At 40.7% G+C, this 27,683-nt stretch overlaps 2 non-coding genes and 1 pseudogene across 2 annotated transcripts; 2 read left to right on the top strand and 1 right to left on the bottom strand.

The window, feature by feature from the left end:
- Positions 1-27,666, bottom strand: part of LOC131317034 (uncharacterized) — a 47,590-nt pseudogene extending 19,924 nt beyond the window's left edge.
- Positions 955-1,057, top strand: LOC131318307 (small nucleolar RNA R71). Its single transcript, XR_009197631.1, has one exon. It is a non-coding gene; the product is annotated as a small nucleolar RNA R71 (small nucleolar RNA).
- LOC131318306 (small nucleolar RNA R71) lies at positions 16,837-16,939 on the top strand. The gene has a single exon (XR_009197630.1). It is a non-coding gene; the product is annotated as a small nucleolar RNA R71 (small nucleolar RNA).
- Positions 27,667-27,683: the final 17 nt, after the last annotated feature.

The following is a 27,683-nucleotide window of genomic DNA, read 5'->3' as shown; positions in this document are numbered from 1 at the left end:
ACTGCTTTAGCTTGCTCCTGGTGATGGTTAGGAGCGTGCTGCTCGTCAACTTGGAATTGACCCCTAGGATTGGAAACTGGTTGGCTAGGTAGCTTACCCTCCTCTCTCTTGCTAAGCGCATTGGCCAATTGGCCGATTTGGGATTCTAACCGCACTATGGATTGAGTATTGGAATTACATTGTTGGCTGGTACTCTCTAATCCCTGCAGTTTTTGGAGCACTGTTTGCATCCCTTGTCACATGGTCTCGTCAAAATTGGGAGACCGTTGAGGTTGGGGCGCCTGAGAAGGAGGAGGTGCTTGTTGGAAGGGCTGTGGTGCCCTTTGGGAAGCCATTTGATTAAATTTGCTTGGGTAATTGGGCTTTGGTTGGTTGAAACCACTTAGGTTGTGCGGTCTCTGTTGCAAAGAGGAGGGACTGCCTTGATTTTGCGTCCTCCAAGAAAAGTTTGGGTGATCTTTCCAACCAGCATTGTATGTGGGAGAAAATGGGTCGTAGCCTGGCCTGGAGAACCCTTGTGCAGCACTAACTTGCTCTTGCACAAACTCTGGATATTGGGAGGCAGAGGGGCAATCAGTGATGTAATGCATGGGACTAGCACAAATCCCACACACCTCCTGAAAAGTGGGTGGATGATGTCCCACAGGGAGAGGATGTTGACCCGAAGTGATTAATTCTTTCAATGTTTTGGTCAAGGCAGCTACTTGATGTGTAAGGTCATTAGAGGGCTGAACCTCATAGACCCCTCTCTGTTTGGAAGAACTAGACGCTGCCCCTCTCGAATGTCTAAGGGAAGATGCACGATGTTGAGAGTTTTCACTAAGGTTTTCGAATAACTTCCATGCATCGTTCACATTCTTATGCAGGAAGGTCCCACCACTAGAAGAATCTACCAGTTGGCGATGTGGTTCCATCAAACCCTGGTAAAAAGATTGAACAAGCTGCCACTTGGGGATAGCATGGTGAGGACACGTCCTAAGAAGGTCATTGAATCTCTCCCAAGATTCATGAAACTGTTCTCCATCGTGTTGGGTAAATCCGGTGATCTCTTGTCTATGAAGGGTTGTCTTACCGATGGAGAAATATTTCTTTAGGAACTCTTCGCACATCTGAGTCCAAGAGGTGATGGAGTTTGCCGGTAAGGAGTTCAACCACTGTTTGGCCTTATCCTTCAACGAGAATGGGAAAAGGAGTAATTTCAATGCATCCTTATCAAAGTCACGAATGCAAATAATTTTGCTCGTTTCCATGAATTGGTTCAAGTGATCATAAGGATCCTCGTTTGGTTTCCCATAAAATGAGGGCAACATCTGTAAAGTGCCTGGCCTTATCTCGTATTGGTTGGCTCTTACCGTGGGCATGACTATGCACGAAGTGGACTCATACTCATTTGGAATAAAACACTCCACCAATGGGGAGCCCTGTTCCCCACCAATTGCTCCTGTTTGGTCGCCCATTACGTCAAAGTTTATATTACGAGCAATTGGGCGTTCACGTTTTGCTTTAAGAGAATTCCTAAAAGATCGAAGGGTTTTCTCAAATTCAGGATCAGTATCAGACGCTGTCTCAGGTGATAACGACCGATATCGACGCATAAATATCCCAAAAACCCTAATTCCACTACCATTTCAGCGATCCAACAATAAAGTAATCGAAAAGAGAACTCACAGTGGGTAAACGAAATCGCTTTGATCTGCCTGGCCACCAATAAATTCAACTTCACAATCCTTGTGATGTTCAAAAACCTGGCAATGCTGAGACTAACAGGAAAGAAAAAAAAATTAAATAAAACAAAGAATTAAACTAAAAACAAATTGAAAATACGCAACCGTGTTTTAACTCCCCGGCAACGGCGCCAAAAATTCACAACTATGTTAAGATTTCCCGAGGTCGTCCAGTTCTGGCTGTGACTTGGTTTGAATTCAAGGGTGAGATAGATACTCGATTGCTATCCTCAAAAAAAAAACTTACATACCATACATTGTATTGAAAATTGCACACAGAAACGTTGATCTTCAAGCCCTCCCATCCAAGGTACATATGATGCTGCGAAACGTGGAGATTGGGTTGAAGATCTGATCACAAGCACCGTCTAGCATTACAAAATGGGAAAATCTGGTCCTGATATGAGTGCACACAATATATGGACGGCTTCCCACATAAGAGAAAGGTGGATGGAATTGGAGATTGAATTGGGAAAGTTCCACAACTAATATGGAAATGGTGATGATGAAGTGTTAGATCCGTTTGTTGGAGATCACTTAGCAGATAAGGGGCACAACCAGAGAAACCCAAACTACATATGTGACGAAATAAGAAGCTATTTTAATCTGCACAAAGGGAGTGATTCGAAAACGGATTGCAAATGGAGTAATTATACAATTGTCCTAGACTACCATGTGGCATGTCCAAGTGGTGCTCCCAACCTATCACTTAGCGGGAAATTTTATGGGTGGCACATGGTCGTCATCCCTTGTTGGGTGGTTGGGAGACAAGGGTTGACCCACTTAGTATGGGTGGCGATAAATTATTGGCACATGTGGCATAGTAATCATCCCTTGAAGATGAGGGCTAAATCTTGTTTTGAACTATGAATACTTCGATTTACCAAAAATCGGGGAGGGATTGATGGCGGTCAGAGAGAACTAAACTATTTTGCCGATATTAAGCTGTAACGATTTGACGGTGGGCTAAACTATTTGGCCGAATCGTATTACTCATAGCCGCTTGTTTTGACACTTGGCCGGTTGTTATTACTCTTGGCCGCTTCTTATTACTCTTGGCCGCTTATTATTGCACTTGGCCGCTTGTTATTGCTCTTCGCCGCGTCTTATTACACTTGGCCGCTTGTTATTACTCTCAGCCGCGTCTTATTACACTTGGCCGCTTCTTATTGCACTTGGCCGTTTCTTATTGCTCTTGGCCGCGTCTTATTACACTTGGCCGCTTGTTATTACTCTCAGCCGCGTCTTATTACACTTGGCCGCTTCTTATTGCTCTTGGCCGCTTCTTATTGCTCCGAACCGCTTGTTATTACTCTTGGCCGCGCTTTATTACACTTAGCCGCTTTTTATTACTCTTGGCCGCTTCTTTGGACACTTCGCCGCGATTTTCTTAAAGCGGGATTAGTATACCCGTCATTTTGGCCGGAGCGTCGGGCTTCTAATCAGGAATTTGGGTTTTGAAGCGGGGCTCTGGGAGTTAGGGGACTGAATTGAGCTTACCAGCTGGCCCACCTCATTTTAAGCCGAAACCCATTTAAAAAATCTCAACAGGAAAAAAAACTTTTAAAGAATCTTTCAATTGACCCAAAATATTTTTCTGGCTCTCTTTTGGAGATTTTATACTTTTACAAGCTTAATAATGTTTTTCTAATTTTTTTTATTTTTATTCAATTTTCTTTTGCGTTAGTTAGTTTTGCGTCAAAGTTTTTTTTATGGATTATTGGATCGTTTCGACTAGAGAAATCGAAGAACTATAAAATTATGACCCAAACTCAAACATTATTATAAAAAAGCCAAGAAAAAGTCTGAAAAGTTTGAATATTGTTTGGCCTTTGTTTGGATTTTTCCCAAAATAACTATTTCTACAACTCATCTCGTCGAGACGAATCAATAGTTAACAAAAATTTGACGCAGACTAACAAATGCAAAAAAAAAAAAAGATGAATAGAGACAAAGAAAATTCCGTTCGGCAGGAAAATAAAAATGTCTGCGATCATTTAATATCTTAACATAGAGATGTGTCCAAGTGACTGTCTAAGCATACACCTCAATCTTTGAGCCCTTCCAATTTCTTGCTTGAATGGAGTCAATGGATCACAAACGGGGCCAAAGGATGCCGCCAAGCACCCCGATGCCAAGTGGGTGCCGAGCGGCATCCGATCGTTCATTTCGGTACAGATCACTCGGACTGAATCTAATCGCATATAAATCTAAACCTTTCATTGCTTGATGAATATTCGAGCAGTCGATCACCGAGATGAACGGTCGGATCGGCTGCTCAGAAGTACTGCTGCCAAGCACAGGCATGTCCAAATCCCAAGGATAGTAGTGTATTATAAAGTAACAATAAGTCTACATTAATTGCCCCCCCCCGGCAAAAAAAAAAAAAAAAAACAATAAATCTACATGCAGCTTTGCAATTATGCAACACATATTCATTTAAAGATAGCCCATCAAGATTTAGTTCCATGAGGGCGTAAAAATAATCCGACAAACTCAAATTGTTTACTCAAAATCGAAGCAAATGTCGTAAGTAATGAATGTAGGTACATTGCACCGTCTTCTTAGCGAAGCATGTTACTATGGCCTCCTCTATTTACCCACTGTTAAGTGCCAACTAACTCGTTTTAATCTCCATTTTATTATAGAATTTAAGTTCATTTTACAGAGTAAAAGGATGCATTTGCAAATCCAAACAACTCTTCAAAAGGAAAATCCCAATTCTTGGAAGGAAGAACTTAATTGTTTGCTTTGCTTTTGGAGTTTGGAAAAATTCTCAGTTGAATAATTGTATAATCAAAAATTAAAAGAAGAGGCACAAAGAAATGATCAAAAGGGTGAAGCATAAATGAACACACAAATACAGGAGAGGATTCGAAGTGAGCAAGAACGAGATTGGCAGCTCCTTTCCCTATATAAATCCAATCGTCTGCATCTTTTCGCTCAAACTCCACCTCCATCCACTGCAAGGATTAAGAAATGCACATTTAAATGCATTATACTCCTAAATGTATACATTCACATATACTAGGTCTTGTTTGCTTACAGATTTCTAAGAATTTACCGTTGGAATTGCAACAAAAGCCAATAACAGTGAGAGCACATCGAGGAATTATGTTTCCTCAAAGTGAACTCTCATGTTACTGACCCAGTTTACAAGAATAAGAACACCAACCAACCGGCGGCCCAAACCAAGAATCACAGATTACTTTTGAATCATGTAGACCTAAAAAAAAAAAACATATGCGAATGAAATCATCACGGATGAATCTCATGGAATCACTTCGTACCACCTTCTTGTGCCTCTCTTATGCTTTAACAATCCTTATAATGTTTAAAGGATTGCCTTTTTCTAGTCTCCTGCCAATTCGGACTAGAAAAAGTGAGGTAAAAAAATAAATTAAAATATTTGCTGCATCACATGCGCCTCAGGCGCAATTCGCATGCTCCGATCCCCTGGCGTATATAAGTTGCGCTCGGGCGCTTCCACATTTACTCTTTTCTTGTAGAGTGTCTCAGGCGCAATTTGAATTGCTACTCGGGAGCACTCAGTTTTTTCTTTTTTGATGTAATGAACCATTGAAATCCATGCCAACATGCTCAAAAGTGCAAAATCTAACTATGAACTCCATAATTTTGGATCAACAAAAAAAAATCCAAAGGTCGTTGGTTCTTGTGTTAGCCCATATTTATTTGTATATGAGACAAATCTTGAACAAAAAATTGGGCCTCAAGGCACTTTCAAAAGGAAACAAGGCACTTTCAAAAGGAAAAAGAACAATTTTATTCCTACATATGACATCCACGGCCGGGCTCATAGATTTCTTGCATTTGAGGGTGTGATCGATCTCCAGAAGCAAAAGCATGGATCAAACCTTCGGCTTCAACGCTGCTCCACCTCGGCTTCTTCAATAAATTCATTGTCGTTCATACATCTACGTAGTTCTTCAACTCCATCCCGCCTCTCAACAATAGCTTGAACAGTACAAAGTACAAAGTATGAAGCTCAAATCGTTGTCATTCATGATGCGTTTTCTTCTTGCTTCCTACTGGTAAAAGCATGATTAGTGTGCGTATGTTCTGTTTTCGGACATCTTGGCTGCATCTTATTACTCCTGGCAGCATGTTTTGACATCTGGCCGCTATTTTTTTAAGAGTGGTTACAGAACACGCGTTTTAGTGTATGATCTGTTTCCGGATATCTTGGCCGCATCTTATTACACTTGGCCGAATCGTATTACTCATAGCTGCTTGTTTTGACACTTGGCCGGTTGTTATTACTCTTGGCCGCTTCTTATTACTATTGGCCGCTTATTATTGCCTCTAGCCGCTTGTTATTGCTCCTAGATGGTAATTATTGCCAGTGGCCGCTTGTTATTGCTCCTAGCCGCTTGTGATTGCTCTTGGCCGCGTCTTATTACACTTGGCCGCTTGTTATTACAATTGGCCGCGTCTTATTACACTTGGCCGCTTCTTATTGCTCTTGGCCACTTCTTATTGCTCCGAACCGCTTGTTATTACTCTTGGCTGCGCTTTATTACACTTGGCCGCTTTTTATTACTCTTGGTCACTTCTTTTGACACTTGGCCGCGATTTTCTTAAAGCGGGATTAGTATACCCGTCATTTTGGCCGGAGCGTTGGGCTTCTAATCAGGAATTTGTGTTTTGAAGCGGGGCTCTAGGAGTTAGGGGACTGAATTGAGCTTATCAGCTGGCCCACCTCATTTTAAGCTGAAACCCATTTAAAAAATCTCTACAGAAAAAAAAAAACTTTTAAAGAATCTTTCAGTTGACCCAAAATATTTTCCTGGCTCTCTTTTGGGGATTTTATACTTTTACAAGATTAATAATTTTTTTCTAATTTTTTTTCTTTTATTCAATTTTCTTTTGCGTTAGTTAGTTTTACGTCAAAGTTTTTTTTATAGATTATTGGATCGTTTCGACTAGAGAAATTGAAGAACCATAAAATTATGACCCAAACTCAAATATTATTTTTAAAAAGCCAAGAAAAAGTCCGAAAAGTCTGAATATTGTCTGGCCTTTTTTTTGGATTTTTCCCAAAATACTTGGGTCATAATTTTCTATTTCTCCGACTCATCTCGTCGTGACGAATCAATAGTTGACAAAAATTTGACGCGAACTAACAAATGCAAAAATAATAAATGAATTGAGACAAAAAGAAAATTTTGTTCGGCAGGAAAATAAAAATGTATATTATCATTTAATATTTTAATATAGAGATGTGTCCAAGTGACTGTCTAAGCATACACCTCAATCTTTGGGCCCTTCCAATTTCTTGCTTGAATGGAGTCAATGGATCACAAACGGGGCCAAAGGTTGCCGCCAAGCACCTCGGTGCCAAATGGGTGCCAAGCGGCATCCAATCGTTCATTTCGGTATAGATCACTCGGACTGAATCAGATCGCATATAAATCTAAACCTTTCATTGCTTGATGAATATTCGAGCAGTCGATCGCCGAGATGAACGGTCGGATCGGCCGCTCAGAAGTACCACTGCCAAGCATAGGCATGTCCAAATCCCAAGGATAGATATGAATTATTAACCAACAGTAAGTCTACATTACCACCCCCCCCCCCCCCCCCCCCCCCCCCCCCCCAAAAAAAAAAATAAAAAAAAAAAAAAAAGAAAGAAAAAAACAATAAGTCTACATGCAGCTTTGCAATTATGCAACACATATTCATTTAAAGATAGTCCATCAAGATTTAGTTCCATGAGGGCGTAAAAATAATCCGACAAAATCAAATTGTTTACTCAAAATCGAAGGAAATGTCATAAGTAATGAATGTAGGTACATTGCACCGTCTTCTTAGCGAAGCATGTTACTATGGCCTCCTCTATTTACCCACTGTTAAGTGTCAACTAACTTGTTTTAATCTCCATTTCATTCTAGAATTTAAGTTCATTTTACAAAGTACAAGGATGCATTTGCAAATCCAAACAACTCTTCAAAAGGAAAATCCCAATTCTTGGAAGAAAGAACTTAATTGTTTGCTTTGCTTTTGGAGTTTGGAAAAATTCTTAGCTGAATTATTGTATAATCAAAAATTAAAAGAAGAGGCACAATGAAATGATCAAAAGGGTGAAGCATAAATGAACACACAAATACTGGAGAGGATTCGGAGTGAGCAAGAACGAGATTGGCAGCTCCTTTCCCTATATAAATCCAATCGTCTACATCTTTTCACTCAAATGCCACCTCCATCCACTGGTGGGATTCAGAAATGCACATCTAAATGCATTATACTCCTAGACGTATACATTCACATATACCAGGTCCTGTTTGCTTGGAGATTTCTAAGAATTTACCGTTGAAATTGCAACAAAAGCCAATAAACAGTGAAAGCACATCATGGAATTATGTTTCATCAAAGTGAATTCTCATGTTACTGACCCAGTTTACAAGAATCACAAATTACTTTCGGATCATGTTGGTCTGTCGTTTTCGCACCAAAAATATAATTTATAAAACCAAGGAATTAACTAGTATTCCGAAGAACAGTTGTTAAGTCCAGGATCGTCCGCAGGGAGTAAAAAGCTGAGTTGCAGTAGTTTCAATTAATTTCTAATTTAATTCAAAAAGTAAAGAGAAGTTGGATTTTGATTTGGATTGATTAAACTAAAACTAAACTAGAAAGCAGATTAAAGGAGTTGTAAACTGATGAGAGATGGGACTAGGGTTTCCGATTCAGTCTCCCTCTGTAACGCAATTGTTTCGAAACCTAGTGTTCATATTCAACATTCAACCAGATTACCGTAGGGTAGCAATTCCTATCGATAATTCCCAAAAAGATAATAAAGATTCGCACTCCATATAGGCTATCTCAACATGGCACAGATCGTCTCATTGGATTTAACCAACGGCACGATCCGTCTCACGTCGTATAGTCTATCTCAAAACCTATCCTGAAATATTAAAAATCATTGTATGACAGTGCTTGAAACCATGGATACAAACACATTCGAATGTCAGAAAAATATCAAACTTCATAAAAAGTTATGAATCGATCAAGTCACACAATCAAGTTGAACATAAAACCCTAGAATCAGACAACTATGCTACTTGGAGAGACCTCCTCATTACCCTAGCCGAGTAGATTAGCCGTTCATGGAGTGAGAACAAATAATCATGTAAGAACAAAACTCCATTGAACAACAAACTGAAAGCTTTCTAATAAATAGTAAAAGAATAAAACCCAAAGCTCCTGTGTCGGTTTGGCCGTGATTCGCGAGGCGTGGTGATTGCTGCCCAGTTCTCTATTTTCGCGTGATGAAAAAGTATCCTGATGGCCACCACCGTTCTCCCGTTTCTGCCGTGGGAAAATATGATATATTGGCAGCCCCCGCTGTTTCCGTTTCTGCGTGACAATCGGATCCCCAAGCAAAAACCCTTGCAGCCCTTTTATAAGTGCTGAAAATAATCTTCATGAGAAAGGAGGCGCCGACCTTTTTAATTACTGGCCCATCATTATGCACATAATTATTCATCTTGTAGGAATTTTATTGGGTGCTTCTCTCTTTCCATCCATTATAAGCTTGGTCCAACTTGTTGATTTTTGATCGGCAAGGATAACATTCTCTAAGCATGACATCGAGCTCGCTTTGCATCGTTAATTATTTTTATATCGATTTAGCTTCAAATATTATCCAACGGCTCCGTAGGTTCTGAAATAAATAAAAACGAGTATCAAACTCTAAATAATATAATAAACGGACATAACAAGAGTAAATTAAGGGGCGTAAATAGGCACATTTATGCACCTATCACATCCCCCAACTTACACTTTGCTAGTCCCTAGCAAAGAAATCAAAAAATAAATAAAATAAAGAAACTAACTAAAGGATAGATCTTTTAAACCCCCGGGTGGCCCCGGTAGGACGAGTGAAGTCTCGTGAGGGTTTTCAGCAGTGATCACCCACAAAACACCGCGGATTCCTTTACTTGGAACCCAAAAACCTGCAATGCAACTCATTGCAACACCAATACCAAGAATATAACATATGCAATAATAGTTCTAGACGCTATCAAAACATAGAAATAAATCATGGCACCCAAACTTAGTGTGTGTGAGCAAAGACCTCGACTACAAGTGAACCACAACCGAGCACCCTCTCCGGACCGAGTCTCGACTTCAATTCTCACCATGTCATGCACTCAACAAAAGAAAACGCTCGAAACAAGGTGCATTTAATAAACTCTCAACGTGTGCGGATGGAAGTTATGCAATAAAGAACCAAAGTATCCTGCACACTTAGACGCGAAAAGAAAGCTTTTTAAAGTGGACACAAGATCTCATGAATGGAATGCCAAGTATTAAAGACTATATCTATCCATCGATCACAACCCATTACCCCTAAGATCAAGTAGGACTTTTATTTTGGTTATATCATTGGGTAAGGAAAAGTGCTTCAAAAGTTAGGACAAATCATAAGCAAGTGTCCGAGAATAGGCCAAAACAACATAGGGCAAGTAATAATGTGCGCGCCCTCTCATCATTCTTTTCAACTCCGCCTTATCTCTCTTATTATTCACCATTCACACAATTCCACAATGAAGTTCACACGTTTCTTTCTTCAAACAAATGCATAGGTGTCTTCCCCTTTTTCATTCAAGTTCTATTTTTTTTTCTTTTGCAATTTTTTCACTGTTTTTAACAATGGGGAAGAACACACCACAATTCAAGCAAATCTTTCTCAAATACACTTTCTCCACTCTCTTTAAAAATTAACCTTCACATGATTAACTTGCCATTCTCAAGACACAATATGGTTGGTGAAGCTTAACAAGAAAAAGGCTCATGCAAGAGGCACAACGTGGCTTGCAAGGGATAAGTGTTTAAGAAAAAGAAAAGAACCGGCTCAAAGCACAAAAATGGCCTACTATCATCTCCTAGGGGCAATACAACCATGTAACTTTCCATTCCCAAAAGATGAAATATTACGCATGCATTAAGTCCCAATACTTGATGACAAAGATAATGAGATCGACAACGATTAAGCTTCTTCTTTTTTACGACAAACAAAGAGTTTAAATAACACCACTCCAAAGGAAGGTAAGGCACTAAAGCTCACATGGGTATAAGTCTCCACTAATCTAGCCATTGAAAGCACTCAAGTTACAACTCACAAGTAGTCAAAGTCCAAGAAACGTGCAGTGCAAAGATGCTAAGAGCGTATGCCAAGATAAATTCCTATTGCCAAGCTAGCAAAAAGAACTACCATGCTACATAAGTATTCAAGTAATGCTCATAGATTTTCAGCACAAGCAACCAACAAGTAAATATTGCAATCTCCAAGTCTCAAGTAGAAAGGATCTAACAAGTATTTTTTTTTTTTAAAAAAACTCTATAGACAAAAAGCAAGCGATCCATCCCCCAACTAATAATGGCACTGTCCTCAGTGACGGCTCAGCCATAGAAAAATAAAAGACAAGCCAGAGAAAGAAAGGAGAGATATCACCTCACGTAGGAGCAACAAAAATCAAGGCAAAAGAAAATGTGGGAGTCATCCCCCAACTTGTAGCGTAAACCTGCGCTTCGTTAGTCCCACAACACAAAATATAGAGAATAAAACAAAATAAAACAAAAGACACAAAGCGAAGAAAAAGAGAAAAATAAAAATAATAAAAATAAAAATAAAATGCTAACAAATACTCCCTAAAATACTCCACCAAGACAAAAAAGTATACACTTTCTTCGCGTGAAAGACACGGGTACTACTTTTCTCCCTTGTCAAAGACTGTGGTTCCCTATTTGTTGGAAGGACAATATGTGTAGGATTCAGCGATATCTTGAAAAGTGGTGCCATCATCTAATAGGCTGTCACTCCCTCTGGGGCTGCCAGATTCCTTACCCACCACTCGGTTTATGAAGCAATCTCCACCAAGTTGGACATTAAAATCAGATGGTTCAGACAGAATTTTCGTTGCTAACTACACGCCTGCCACCAGACCCATCCTCCTAAGTACTACATGCATAGCTTTGACAAGGTGGCTATACCAGACCTTCAGAAGCCGTTCGTGCACGGCAAACACTGGAGGTCTTTCAAACTCCATAGATTTCAAGTCTCCTAGACTCATTGAAAGCGCTCAAAGGTTAGGGTACACTGGGTCCACCAAATTGATGGACTCAATTTCACCCTCTTCACTCAAACCGTCCACATATGGCTTCAATCGTTGGCCATTAACCTTAGATATTTGGCCATCACGTGGATCCCAAATTTCAATCGCACCATGGGGGTATACACGAGTAATAACATAAGGTCCATCCCATCTAGAGTTCAACTTGCCCGGAAACAATTTCAAACGTGAATTGAAGAGCCACACCTTTTGATTAGGCTCAAAGGACTTCCTACGGATATGCTTATCATGGAATGCATTAGTCCTAGCCTTATAGATTTTAGAGCTCTCATATGCATCATTACGAAGTTCTTTTAATTCATTGAGTTGGAGTTTACGATTCGAACCGGCAATAACCATATCAAAATTAAATTTCTTAATGGCCCACATGGCCCTATGTTCCAACTCTACAGGCAAGTGGCACGCTTTACCGTAAACCAACCGGTAAGGAGACATGCCAATGGGAGTTTTAAAAGCTGTACGGTAGGCCCATAAAGCATCATTAAGCCTAAGCGACCAATCTTTCCGATCCGGCCTAACTGTTTTCTCAAGAATTGATTTAACCTCCCTATTCGAGACCTCTACTTGGCCACTAGTTTGAGGATGATAAGGTGTTGCCACCTTGTGAGTGATAGAATATTTCTTTACTAGCGCCGCAAAGTATTTGTTTAGGAAGTGGGTTCCCTCATCACTTATAATCGCACGTGGGTAGCCAAAGCGACTAAAAATGTTACTTTGCAAGAATTCGACCACAACCTTGTGGTCATTAGTCCGCGTTGCTACCGCTTCCACCCACTTTGAGACATAATCTACTGCCACTAAAATATACTCATTCCCAAAAGAAGTTGGGAATGGTCCCATAAAATCAATTCCCCACACATCAAAAATTTCTACCACAAGAATATCGGACAAAGGCATCATGTCTTGGTTGGATATGTTGCCAACCTTTTGGCAACGAAGGCATGCCTTGCAAAACTCATGGGCATCCTTAAAAAGTGTGGGCCAATAGAACCCGCATTGCAAGACCTTCGCCGAGGTCCTCTTACCGCTAAAATGTCCCCCACACTCAAGAGTATGACAAAAAGTCAATATGCTCTGTTGCTCACTTTCGGGGACACATCGCCGAATCACTTGATCCGAACAATATTTGAACAACTCCGGATCCTCCCAAAAATAATTACCAACCTGCGCAAAGAATCGGTCCTTGTCTTGCTTGGACCAATGGGAAGGTATGGCGCTAGTGGCATGGTAATTTACAATGTTCGCATACCAAGGGGGTTGACTATGTGACACCGTAAAAAGTTGCTCATCTGGAAAGGAGTCTTTTAAGGGTAAAGGGTCACATGCGGAGTCAATCAAGATCCTCGAGAGGTGGTCGGCTACGGAGTTTTCGAAACCTTTCTTGTCCCGGATTTCTAAGTCGAATTCTTGTAGCAACAAGACCCACCTAATCAACCTAGGTTTCACGTCCTTCTTTGAAAGCAAGTACCGCAACGCGGCATGGTCAGAGTACACGATAATCTTCGACCTCAAGAGGTAGGACCAAAACTTATCTAACGAAAACACTACCGCGAGCATCTCCTTCTCCGTAGTGGTATAGTTCAATTGAGCATCGGAGAGAGTCTTGCTCGCATAGTAAATGGCGTAAGGCAACTTATCCACCCGTTGGCCAAGGACCGCGCCAACCGCATAGTCGGACGCATCACACATGATCTCAAAGGGAAGAGACCAAACAGGGGATTGCATGATCGGGGCGGAAGACAACGCAGTACGAAGCTTCACGAAGGCATTCATGCACGCATCATCAAAGACAAACGGGGCATCCTTGGCAAGGAGGTCGCACAAGGGCTTTGAAATTTTGCTAAAGTCTCTGATGAAACGGCGGTAAAACCCTGCATGCCCTAAAAATGGGCGAATTTGCTTGACGGTAGAAGGGGGAGGAAGCTTAGAGATAAGGTCCACTTTAGCTTTATCGACTTCGATCCCCCTTTTAGACACGACATGACCTAGCACAATTCCCTCTTGAACCATAAAATGGCTCTTCTCCCAACTTAACACCAAATTGGTCTCCAAACAGCGCTTAAGCACCCTCTCAAGATTATGGAGACAACTCTCGAAAGACTTCCCAAAAACCGAGAAGTCGTCCATGAAGACCTCAAGAAAATTCTCCACCATATCGGAGAATATTGCCATCATGCACCGTTGAAAGGTCGCAGGTGCATTGCACAAACCAAAAGGCATACGCCGATAGGCAAAGGTGCCAAATGGACAGGTGAACGTGGTCTTTTCTTGGTCTGCGTGGTCAATGGATACTTGATTATAGCCTGAATAGCCATCAAGAAAACAATAGTTACTCTGGCCCGCCAACCATTCTAGGATTTGATCCACAAATGGAAGTGGAAAGTGATCCTTCTTAGTCATGGAATTCAACTTCCGGTAATCAATGCACACTCGCCACCTGTGGTCATGCGAGTGGGGACAGATTCACCCTTATCATTTTTCACCACAGTGATGCCTGACTTCTTAGGCACCACCTGCGTGGGACTCACCCATTTACTATCAGAGATGGGGTATATATGATACCCGCATCTAACAATTTGACCACCTCCTTCATTACCACCTCTTTCATGTGGGGATTTAATCTCCGTTGCATCTCTGGAGATGGTTTGGCATCTTCCTCACAATTTATACGATGCATGCAAACGGAGGGGTCTATCCCCTTGAGGTCCGCTACCGACCACCCTAAGGCACCCTTGTGCCTCCCAAGCACATCAACAAGCTGACCCTCCTGCACGACGGTAAGGTCAGACGCGATAATCGCAGGAAGAGTATCTATAGGCCCTAAAAAGATATACTTGAGATTGGCCGGGAGTGGCTTCAGCTCAAGCTTCGGAGGGGCCTCTATAGAAGGGAGCGCAGGCTCACGTGACAATGGTGGTAATGGTTCAAACTTGGCTTGCCATGTTGGAGGTGCATGATTAAGCACTGAGTTGACCGCTGTAATGGTTTAACCTAATTCATACTCCTTATGGCCATAATGGGCCAAACATGCCTCTAAAGGGTCCTTAGTGAGAATGTAGGGAAGCGCTTCCTCCACGACATCATCTATGACATCGACTGCGAAACAGTCTTCGTCCGTGGAAGGGTACTTGGTGGAATTGTAAATATTAAGCCTAACATTCATGTTTCCAAAAGACACATCCATCACCCCGGCCTTGACATGGATATTAGCATTAGCTGTAGCCAAGAAAGGACGACCAAGTATGATGGTGGTGGATTGCATGGATGCTTGGCCAAGCTCTGTGTCAAGGATGATAAAATCTGCATGGAAGAGAAATTGGTCAACTTTCACCAATACATCCTCGACAATGCCCCTTGGGATTCTAATGGATCGGTCCGCCAACTGTAAAGTCACCGAGGTGGGTTTCAACTCCCCAAACCCAAACTGCTCATACACAGAGTATGGCATAAGATTAACACTGGCCCCGAGATCCAGAAGTGCCCTTTCTATAATATGGTCACCTATGACACATGAAATTGTGGGGGTCCCTGGATCGGGCAACTTAGGGGCAGTAGAAGTGTGGAAAACAGAGGAGACACCCTCAGCTAGAAGGACATTTTTTGTAACATTGGTTCGAGTTCTACGCTTTTGAGTGCAAAGGTCCTTAAGAAATTTAGCGTATGAGGGGACTTGCCGAATGGCGTCCAGAAGAGGAAGATTTATCTTGACTTGCTTGAAAGTCTCAATCATATCTTCCATCACAGCAGCTTTCTTAGTATAAGGAGATTGTGAATTAAGAGCCGCTGGAAAAGGGACACGTGGTACACCTGGTGGTACCATGGCGGAACTGGTGGAAGGAGAAGTAGGTGAAGTGGTATCAGTAACAAAAGGAGGCGCATCCTCCTCTTCAAGGATCTTGTCCTTTTCCTTAGGCCTAAAAACAGAAGATCGAGCATCTTGCTTTTTCGAAGTGTCATCTGTAGGCCTAGTCTCTACAATTCGGCCCGATCGAAGGGCCACAACTGCTTTAGCTTGCTCCTGGTGATGGTTAGGAGCGTGCTGCTCGTCAACTTGGAATTGACCCCTAGGATTGGAAACTGGTTGGCTAGGTAGCTTACCCTCCTCTCTCTTGCTAAGCGCATTGGCCAATTGGCCGATTTGGGATTCTAACCGCACTATGGATTGAGTATTGGAATTACATTGTTGGCTGGTACTCTCTAATCCCTACAGTTTTTGGAGCACTGTTTGCATCCCTTGTCACATGGTCTCGTCAAAATTGGGAGACCGTTGAGGCTGGGGCGCCTGAGAAGGAGGAGGTGCTTGTTGGAAGGGCTGTGGTGCCCTTTGGGAAGCCATTTGATTAAATTTGCTTGGGTAATTGGGCTTTGGTTGGTTGAAACCACTTAGGTTGTGCGGTCTCTGTTGCAAAGAGGAGGGACTGCCTTGATTTTGCGTCCTCCAAGAAAAGTTTGGGTGATCTTTCCAACCAGCATTGTATGTGGGAGAAAATGGGTCGTAGCCTGGCCTGGAGAACCCTTGTGCAGCACTAACTTGCTCTTGCACAAACTCTGGATATTGGGAGGCAGAGGGGCAATCAGTGATGTAATGCATGGGACTAGCACAAATCCCACACACCTCCTGAAAAGTGGGTGGATGATGTCCCACAGGGAGAGGATGTTGACCCGAAGTGATTAATTCTTTCAATGTTTTGGTCAAGGCAGCTACTTGATGTGTAAGGTCATTAGAGGGCTGAACCTCATAGACCCCTCTCTGTTTGGAAGAACTAGACGCTGCCCCTCTCGAATGTCTAAGGGAAGATGCACGATGTTGAGAGTTTTCACTAAGGTTTTCGAATAACTTCCATGCATCGTTCACATTCTTATGCAGGAAGGTCCCACCACTAGAAGAATCTACCAGTTGGCGATGTGGTTCCATCAAACCCTGGTAAAAAGATTGAACAAGCTGCCACTTGGGGATAGCATGGTGAGGACACGTCCTAAGAAGGTCATTGAATCTCTCCCAAGATTCATGAAACTGTTCTCCATCGTGTTGGGTAAATCCGGTGATCTCTTGTCTATGAAGGGTTGTCTTACCGATGGAGAAATATTTCTTTAGGAACTCTTCGCACATCTGAGTCCAAGAGGTGATGGAGTTTGCCGGTAAGGAGTTCAACCACTGTTTGGCCTTATCCTTCAACGAGAATGGGAAAAGGAGTAATTTCAATGCATCCTTATCAAAGTCACGAATGCAAATAATTTTGCTCGTTTCCATGAATTGGTTCAAGTGATCATAAGGATCCTCGTTTGGTTTCCCATAAAATGAGGGCAACATCTGTAAAGTGCCTGGCCTTATCTCGTATTGGTTGGCTCTTACCGTGGGCATGACTATGCACGAAGTGGACTCATACTCATTTGGAATAAAATACTCCACCAATGGGGAGCCCTGTTCCCCACCAATTGCTCCTGTTTGGTTGCCCATTACGTCAAAGTTTATATTACGAGCAATTGGGCGTTCACGTTTTGCTTTAAGAGAATTCCTAAAAGATCGAAGGGTTTTCTCAAATTCAGGATCAGTATCAGACGCTGTCTCAGGTGATAACGACCGATATCGACGCATAAATATCCCAAAAACCCTAATTCCACTACCATTTCAGCGATCCAACAATAAAGTAATCGAAAAGAGAACTCACAGTGGGTAAACGAAATCGCTTTGATCTGCCTGGCCACCAATAAATTCAACTTCACAATCCTTGTGATGTTCAAAAACCTGGCAATGCTGAAACAGACTAACAGGAAAGAAAAAAAAATTAAATAAAACAAAGAATTAAACTAAAAACAAATTGAAAATACGCAACCGTGTTTTAACTCCCCGGCAACGGCGCCAAAAATTCACAGCTATGTTAAGATTTCCCGAGGTCGTCCAGTTCTGGCTGTGACTTGGTTTGAATTCAAGGGTGAGATAGATACTCGATTGCTATCCTCAAAAAAAAAACTTACATAGCATACATTGTAATTAAAATTGCACACAGAAACGTTGATCTTCAAGCCCTCCCATCCAAGGTACATATGATTCTGCGAAACGTGGAGATTGGGTTGGAGATCTGATCACAAGCACCGTCTAGCATTACAAAATGGGAAAATCTGGTCCTGATATGAGTGCACACAATATATGGACGGCTTCCCACATAAGAGAAAGGTGGATGGAATTGGAGATTGAATTGGGAAAGTTCCACAACTAATATGGAAATGGTGATGATGAAGTGTTAGATCCGTTTGTTGGAGATCACTTAGCAGATAAGGGGCACAACCAGAGAAACCCAAACTACATATGTGACGAAATAAGAAGCTATTTTAATTTGCACAAAGGGAGTGATTCGAAAACGGATTGCAAATGGAGTAATTATACAATTGTCCTAGACTACCATGTGGCATGTCCAAGTGGTGCTCCCAACCTATCACTTAGCGGGAAATTTTATGGGTGGCACATGGTCGTCATCCCTTGTTGGGTGGTTGGGGGACAAGGGTTGACCCACTTAGTATGGGTGGCGATAAATTATTGGCACATGTGGCATAGTCATCATCCCTTGCAGATGAGGGCTAAATCTTGTTTTGAACTATGAATACTTCGATTTACAAAAAATCGTGGAGGGATTGATGGCGGTCAGAGAGAACTAAACTATTTTGCCGATATTAAGCTGTAACGATTTGACGGTGGGCTAAACTATTTGGCCGAATCGTATTACTCATAGCCGCTTGTTTTGACACTTGGCCGGTTGTTATTACTCTTGGCCGCTTCTTATTACTCTTGGCCGCTTATTATTGCACTTGGCCGCTTGTTATTGCTCTTGGCCGCGTCTTATTACACTTGGCCGCTTGTTATTACTCTCAGCCGCGTCTTATTACACTTGGCCGCTTCTTATTGCTCTTGGCCGCTTCTTATTGCACTTGGCCGCTTCTTATTACACTTGGCCGCTTGTTATTACTCTCAGCCGCGTCTTATTACACTTGGCCGCTTCTTATTGCTCTTGGCCGCTTCTTATTGCTCCGAACCGCTTGTTATTACTCTTGGCCGCGCTTTATTACACTTAGCCGCTTTTTATTACTCTTGGCCGCTTCTTTGGACACTTCGCCGCGATTTTCTTAAAGCGGGATTAGTATACCCGTCATTTTGGCCGGAGCGTCGGGCTTCTAATCAGGAATTTGGGTTTTGAAGCGGGGCTCTGGGAGTTATGGGACTGAATTGACCTTACCAGTTGGCCCACCTCATTTTAAGCCGAAACCCATTTAAAAAATCTCAACAGGAAAAAAAACTTTTAAAGAATCTTTCAATTGACCCAAAATATTTTTCTGGCTCTCTTTTGGAGATTTTATACTTTTACAAGCTTAATAATGTTTTTGTAATTTTTTTTATTTTTATTCAATTTTCTTTTGCGTTAGTTAGTTTTGCGTCAAAGTTTTTTTTATGGATTATTGGATCGTTTCGACTAGAGAAATCGAAGAACTATAAAATTATGACCCAAACTCAAACATTATTATAAAAAAGCCAAGAAAAAGTCTAAAAAGTTTGAATATTGTTTGGCCTTTGTTTGGATTTTTCCCAAAATAACTATTTCTACGACTCATCTCGTCGAGACGAATCAATAGTTAACAAAAATTTGACGCAGACTAACAAATGCAAAAAAAAAAAGATGAATAGAGACAAAGAAAATTCCGTTCGGCAGGAAAATAAAAATGTCTGCGATCATTTAATATCTTAACATAGAGATGTGTCCAAGTGACTGTCTAAGCATACACCTCAATCTTTGAGCCCTTCCAATTTCTTGCTTGAATGGAGTCAATGGATCACAAACGGGGCCAAAGGATGCAGCCAAGCACCCCGATGCCAAGTGGGTGCCGAGCGGCATCCGATCGTTCATTTCGGTACAGATCACTCGGACTGAATCTAATCGCATATAAATCTAAACCTTTCATTGCTTGATGAATATTCGAGCAGTCGATCACCGAGATGAACGGTCGGATCGGCTGCTCAGAAGTACTGCTGCCAAGCACAGGCATGTCCAAATCCCAAGGATAGTAGTGTATTATTAACTAACAATAAGTCTACATTAATTGCCCCCCCCCCCCCCGGCAAAAAAAAAAAAAAAAACAATAAATCTACATGCAGCTTTGCAATTATGCAACACATATTCATTTAAAGATAGCCCATCAAGATTTAGTTCCATGAGGGCGTAAAAATAATCCGACAAACTCAAATTGTTTACTCAAAATCGAAGCAAATGTCATAAGTAATGAATGTAGGTACATTGCACCGTCTTCTTAGCGAAGCATGTTACTATGGCCTCCTCTATTTACCCACTGTTAAGTGCCAACTAACTCGTTTTAATCTCCATTTTATTATAGAATTTAAGTTCATTTTACAGAGTGAAAGGATGCATTTGCAAATCCAAACAACTCTTCAAAAGGAAAATCCCAATTCTTGGAAGGAAGAACTTAATTGTTTGCTTTGCTTTTGGAGTTTGGAAAAATTCTCAGTCGAATAATTGTATAATCAAAAATTAAAAGAAGAGGCACAAAGAAATGATCAAAAGGGTGAAGCATAAATGAACACACAAATACAGGAGAGGATTCGAAGTGAGCAAGAACGAGATTGGCAGCTCCTTTCCCTATATAAATCCAATCGTCTGCATCTTTTCGCTCAAATTCCACCTCCATCCACTGCAAGGATTCAGAAATGCACATCTAAATGCATTATACTCCTAAATGTATACATTCACATATACTAGGTCCTGTTTGCTTACAGATTTCTAAAAATTTACCGTTGGAATTGCAACAAAAGCCAATAACAGTGAGAGCACATCGAGGAATTATGTTTCCTCAAAGTGAACTCTCATGTTACTGACCCAGTTTACAAGAATAAGAACACCAACCAACCGGCGGCCCAAACCAAGAATCACAGATTACTTTTGAATCATGTAAACCTAAAAAAAAAAAACATATGCGAATGAAATCATCACGGATGAATCTCATGGAATCACTTCGTACCACCTTCTTGTGCCTCTCTTATGCTTTAACAATCCTTATAATGTTTAAAGGATTGCCTTTTTCTAGTCTCCTGCCAATTCGGACTAGAAAAAGTGAGGTAAAAAAATAACTTAAAATATTTGCTGCATCACATGCGCCTCAGGCGCAATTCGCGTGCTCCGATCCCCAAGCGTATATAAGTTGCGCTCGTGCGCTTCCACATTTACTCTTTTCTTGTAGAGTGTCTCAGGCGCAATTTGAATTGCTACTCGGGAGCACTCAGTTTTTTCTTTTTTGATGTAATGAACCATTGAAATCCATGCCAACATGCTCAAAAGTGCAAAATCTAACTATGAACTCCATAATTTTGGATCAACAAAAAAAAAATCCAAAGGTCGTTGGTTCTTGTGTTAGCCCATATTTATTTGTATATGAGACAAATCTTGAAAAAAAAATTGGGCCTCAAGGCACTTTCAAAAGGAAAAAGAACAATTTTATTCCTACATATGACATCCACGGCCGGGCTCATAGATTTCTTGCATTTGAGGGTGTGATCGATCTCCAGAAGCAAAAGCATGGATCAAACCTTCGGCTTCAACGCTGCTCCACCTCGGCTTCTTCAATAAATTCATTGTCGTTCATACATCTACGTAGTTCTTCAACTCCATCCCGCCTCTCAACAATAGCTTGAACAGTACAAAGTACAAAGTATGAAGCTCAAATCGTTGTCATTCATGATGCGTTTTCTTCTTGCTTCCTACTGGTAAAAGCATGATTAGTGTGCGTATGTTCTGTTTTCGGACATCTTGGCTGCATCTTATTACTCCTGGCAGCATGTTTTGACATCTGGCCGCTATTTTTTTAAGAGTGGTTACAGAACACGCGTTTTAGTGTATGATCTGTTTCCGGATATCTTGGCCGCATCTTATTACACTTGGCCGAATCGTATTACTCATAGCTGCTTGTTTTGACACTTGGCCGGTTGTTATTACTCTTGGCCGCTTCTTATTACTATTGGCCGCTTATTATTGCCTCTAGCCGCTTGTTATTGCTCCTAGATGGTAATTATTGCCAGTGGCCGCTTGTTATTGCTCCTAGCCGCTTGTGATTGCTCTTGGCCGCGTCTTATTACACTTGGCCGCTTGTTATTACAATTGGCCGCGTCTTATTACACTTGGCCGCTTCTTATTGCTCTTGGCCACTTCTTATTGCTCCGAACCGCTTGTTATTACTCTTGGCTGCGCTTTATTACACTTGGCCGCTTTTTATTACTCTTGGTCACTTCTTTTGACACTTGGCCGCGATTTTCTTAAAGCGGGATTAGTATACCCGTCATTTTGGCCGGAGCGTTGGGCTTCTAATCAGGAATTTGTGTTTTGAAGCGGGGCTCTAGGAGTTAGGGGACTGAATTGAGCTTATCAGCTGGCTCACCTCATTTTAAGCTGAAACCCATTTAAAAAATCTCTACAGAAAAAAAAAACTTTTAAAGAATCTTTCAGTTGACCCAACATATTTTCCTGGCTCTCTTTTGGGGATTTTATACTTTTACAAGATTAATAATTTTTTTCTAATTTTTTTTCTTTTATTCAATTTTCTTTTGCGTTAGTTAGTTTTACGTCAAAGTTTTTTTTATGGATTATTGGATCGTTTCGACTAGAGAAATTGAAGAACCATAAAATTATGACCCAAACTCAAATATTATTTTTAAAAAGCCAAGAAAAAGTCCGAAAAGTCTGAATATTGTCTGGCCTTTTTTTTGGATTTTTCCCAAAATACTTGGGTCATAATTTTCTATTCCTCCGACTCATCTTGTCGTGACGAATCAATAGTTGACAAAAATTTGACGCGAACTAACAAATGCAAAAATAATAAATGAATTGAGACAAAAAGAAAATTCCGTTCGGCAGGAAAATAAAAATGTATATTATCATTTAATAATTTAATATAGAGATGTGTCCAAGTGACTGTCTAAGCATACACCTCAATCTTTGGGCCCTTCCAATTTCTTGCTTGAATGGAGTCAATGGATCACAAACGGGGCCAAAGGTTGCCGCCAAGCACCTCGGTGCCAAATGGGTGCCAAGCGGCATCCAATCGTTCATTTCGGTATAGATCACTCGGACTGAATCTGATCGCATATAAATCTAAACCTTTCATTGCTTGATGAATATTCGAGCAGTCGATCGCCGAGATGAACGGTCGGATCGGCCGCTCAGAAGTACCACTGCCAAGCATAGGCATGTCCAAATCCCAAGGATAGATATGAATTATTAACCAACAATAAGTCTACATTACACCCCCCACACAAAAAAAAAAAAAAAAGAAAGAAAAAAAAAATAAGTCTACATGCAGCTTTGCAATTATGCAACACATATTCATTTAAAGATAGTCCATCAAGATTTAGTTCCATGAGGGCGTAAAAATAATTCGACAAAATCAAATTGTTTACTCAAAATCGAAGGAAATGTCATAAGTAATGAATGTAGGTACATTGCACCGTCTTCTTAGCGAAGCATGTTACTATGGCCTCCTCTATTTACCCACTGTTAAGTGTCAACTAACTTGTTTTAATCTCCATTTCATTCTAGAATTTAAGTTCATTTTACAAAGTACAAGGATGCATTTGCAAATCCAAACAACTCTTCAAAAGGAAAATCCCAATTCTTGGAAGAAAGAACTTAATTGTTTGCTTTGCTTTTGGAGTTTGGAAAAATTCTTAGCTGAATTATTGTATAATCAAAAATTAAAAGAAGTGGCACAATGAAATGATCAAAAGGGTGAAGCATAAATGAACACACAAATACTGGAGAGGATTCGGAGTGAGCAAGAACGAGATTGGCAGCTCCTTTCCCTATATAAATCCAATCGTCTACATCTTTTCACTCAAATGCCACCTCCATCCATTGGTGGGATTCAGAAATGCACATCTAAATGCATTATACTCCTAGACGTATACATTCACATATACCAGGTCCTGTTTGCTTGGAGATTTCTAAGAATTTACCGTTGCAATTGCAACAAAAGCCAATAACAGTGAAAGCACATCATGGAATTATGTTTCATCAAAGTGAACTCTCATGTTACTGACCCAGTTTACAAGAATAAGTACACCAACCAACCGGCGGCCCAAACCAAGAATCACAGATTACTTTTGGATCATGTTGGTCCGTCGTTTTCGCACCAAAAATATAATTTATAAAACCAAGGAATTAACTAGTATTCCGAAGAACAGTTGTTAAGTCCAGGATCGTCCGCAGGGAGTAAAAAGCTGAGTTGCAGTAGTTTCAATTAATTTCTAATTTAATTCAGAAAGTAAAGAGAAATTGGATTTTGATTTGGATTGATTAAACTAAAGCTAAACTAGAAAGCAGATTAAAGGAGTTGTAAACTGATGAGAGATGGGACTAGGGTTTCCGATTCAGTCTCCCTCTGTAACGCAATTGTTTCGAAACCTAGTGTTCATATTCAACATTCAACCAGATTACCGTAGGGTAGCAATTCCTATCGATAATTCCCAAAAAGATAATCAAGATTCGCACTCCATATAGGCTATCTCAACATGGCACAGATCGTCTCATTGGATTTAACCAACGGCACGATCCGTCTCACGTCGTATAGTCTATCTCAAAACCTATCCTGAAATATTAAAAATCATTGTATGACAGTGCTTGAAACCATGGATACAAACACATTCGAATGTCAGAAAAATATCAAACTTCATAAAAAGTTATGAATCGATCAAGTCACACAATCAAGTTGAACATAAAACCCTAGAATCAGACAACTATGCTACTTGGAGAGACCTCCTCATTACCCTAGCCGAGTAGATTAGCCGTTCATGGAGTGAGAACAAATAATCATGTAAGAACAAAACTCCATTGAACAACAAACTGAAAGCTTTCTAATAAATAGTAAAAGAATAAAACCCAAAGCTCCTGTGTCGGTTTGGCCGTGATTCGCGAGGCGTGGTGATTGCTGCCCAGTTCTCTATTTTCGCGTGATGAAAAAGTATCCTGATGGCCACCACCGTTCTCCCGTTTCTGCCGTGGGAAAATATGATATATTGGCAGCCCCCGCTGTTTCCGTTTCTGCGTGACAATCGGATCCCCAAGCAAAAACCCTTGCAGTCCTTTTATAAGTGCTGAAAATAATCTTCATGAGAAAGGAGGCGCCGACCTTTTTAATTACTGGCCCATCATTATGCACATAATTATTCATCTTGTAGGAATTTTATTGGGTGCTTCTCTCTTTCCATCCATTATAAGCTTGGTCCAACTTGTTGATTTTTGATCGGCAAGGATAACATTCTCTAAGCATGACATCGAGCTCGCTTTGCATCGTTAATTATTTTTATATCGATTTAGCTTCAAATATTATCCAACGGCTCCGTAGGTTCTGAAATAAATAAAAACGAGTATCAAACTCTAAATAATATAATAAACGGACATAACAAGAGTAAATTAAGGGGCGTAAATAGGCACATTTATGCACCTATCACATCTCCCAACTTACACTTTGCTAGTCCCTAGCAAAGAAATCAAAAAATAAATAAAATAAAGCAACTAACTAAAGGATAGATCTTTTAAACCCCCGGGTGGCCCCGGTAGGACGAGTGAAGTCTCGTGAGGGTTTTCAGCAGTGATCACCCACAAAACACCGCCGATTCCTTTACTTGGAACCCAAAAACCTGCAATGCAACTCATTGCAACACCAATACCAAGAATATAACATATGCAATAATAGTTCTAGACGCTATCAAAACATAGAAATAAATCATGGCACCCAAACTTAGTGTGTGTGAGCAAAGACCACGACTACAAGTGAACCACAACCGAGCACCCTCTCCGGACCGAGTCTCGACTTCAATTCTCACCATGTCATGCACTCAACAAAAGAAAACGCTCGAAACAAGGTGCATTTAATAAACTCTCAACGTGTGCGGATGGAAGTTATGCAATAAAGAACCAAAGTATCCTGCACACTTAGACGCAAAAAGAAAGCTTTTTAAAGTGGACACAAGATCTCATGAATGGAATGCCAAGTATTAAAGACTATATCTATCCATCGATCACAACCCATTACCCCTAAGATCAAGTAGGACTTTTATTTTGGTTATATCATTGGGTAAGGAAAAGTGCTTCAAAAGTTAGGACAAATCATAAGCAAGTGTCCGAGAATAGGCCAAAACAACATAGGCAAGTAATAATGTGCGCGCCCTCTCATCATTCTTTTCAACTCCGCCTTATCTCTCTTATTATTCACCATTCACACAATTCCACAATGAAGTTCACACGTTTCTTTCTTCAAACAAATGCATAGGTGTCTTCCCCTTTTTCATTCAAGTTCTATTTTTTTTTCTTTTGCAATTTTTTCACTGTTTTTAACAATGGGGAAGAACACACCACAATTCAAGCAAATCTTTCTCAAATACACTTTCTCCACTCTCTTTAAAAATTAACCTTCACATGATTAACTTGCCATTCTCAAGACACAATATGGTTGGTGAAGCTTAACAAGAAAAAGGCTCATGCAAGAGGCTCAATGTGGCTTGCAAGGGATAAGTGTTTAAGAAAAAGAAACGAACCGGCTCAAAGCACAAAAATGGCCTACTATCATCTCCTAGGGGCAATACAACCATGTAACTTTCCATTCCCAAAAGATGAAATATTACGCATGCATTAAGTCCCAATACTTGATGACAAAGATAATGAGATCGACAACGATTAAGCTTCTTCTTTTTTACGACAAACAAAGAGTTTAAATAACACCACTCCAAAGGAAGGTAAGGCACTAAAGCTCACATGGGTATAAGTCTCCACTAATCTAGCCATTGAAAGCACTCAAGTTACAACTCACAAGTAGTCAAAGTCCAAGAAACGTGCAGTGCAAAGATGCTAAGAGCGTATGCCAAGATAAATTCCTATTGCCAAGCTAGCAAAAAGAACTACCATGCTACAAAAGTATTCAAGTAATGCTCATAGATTTTCAGCACAAGCAACCAACAAGTAAACATTGCAATCTCCAAGTCTCAAGTAGAAAGGATCTAACAAGTATTTTTTTTTATTTTTAAAAAACTCTATAGACAAAAAGCAAGCGATCCATCCCCCAACTAATAATGGCACTGTCCTCAGTGATGGCTCAGCCATAGAAAAATAAAAGACAAGCCAGAGAAAGAAAGGAGAGATATCACCTCACGTAGGAGCAACAAAAATCAAGGCAAAAGAAAATGTGGGAGTCATCCCCCAACTTGTAGCGTAAACCTGCGCTTCGTTAGTCCCACAACACAAAATATAGAGAATAAAACAAAATAAAACAAAAGACACAAAGCGAAGAAAAAGAGAAAAATAAAAATAATAAAAATAAAAATAAAATGCTAACAAATACTCCCTAAAATACTCCACCAAGACAAAAAAGTATACACTTTCTTCGCGTGAAAGACACGGGTACTACTTTTCTCCCTTGTCAAAGACTGTGGTTCCCTATTTGTTGGAAGGACAATATGTGTAGGATTCAGCGATATCTTGAAAAGTGGTGCCATCATCTAATAGGCTGTCACTCCCTCTGGGGCTGCCAGATTCCTTACCCACCACTCGGTTTATGAAGCAATCTCCACCAAGTTGGACATTAAAATCAGATGGTTCAGACAGAATTTTCGTTGCTAACTACACGCCTGCCGCCAGACCCAACCTCCTAAGTACTACATACATAGCTTTGACAAGGTGGCTATACCAGACCTTCAGAAGCCGTTCGAGCACGGCAAACACTGGAGGTCTCTCAAACTCCATAGATTTCAAGTCTCCTA

This window comes from Rhododendron vialii, chromosome 2a, assembly GCF_030253575.1.
Source record: "Rhododendron vialii isolate Sample 1 chromosome 2a, ASM3025357v1".
NCBI classification, from domain to species: Eukaryota; Viridiplantae; Streptophyta; class Magnoliopsida; order Ericales; family Ericaceae; genus Rhododendron; species Rhododendron vialii.
This window is presented reverse-complemented; position numbering and strand designations above follow the sequence as displayed.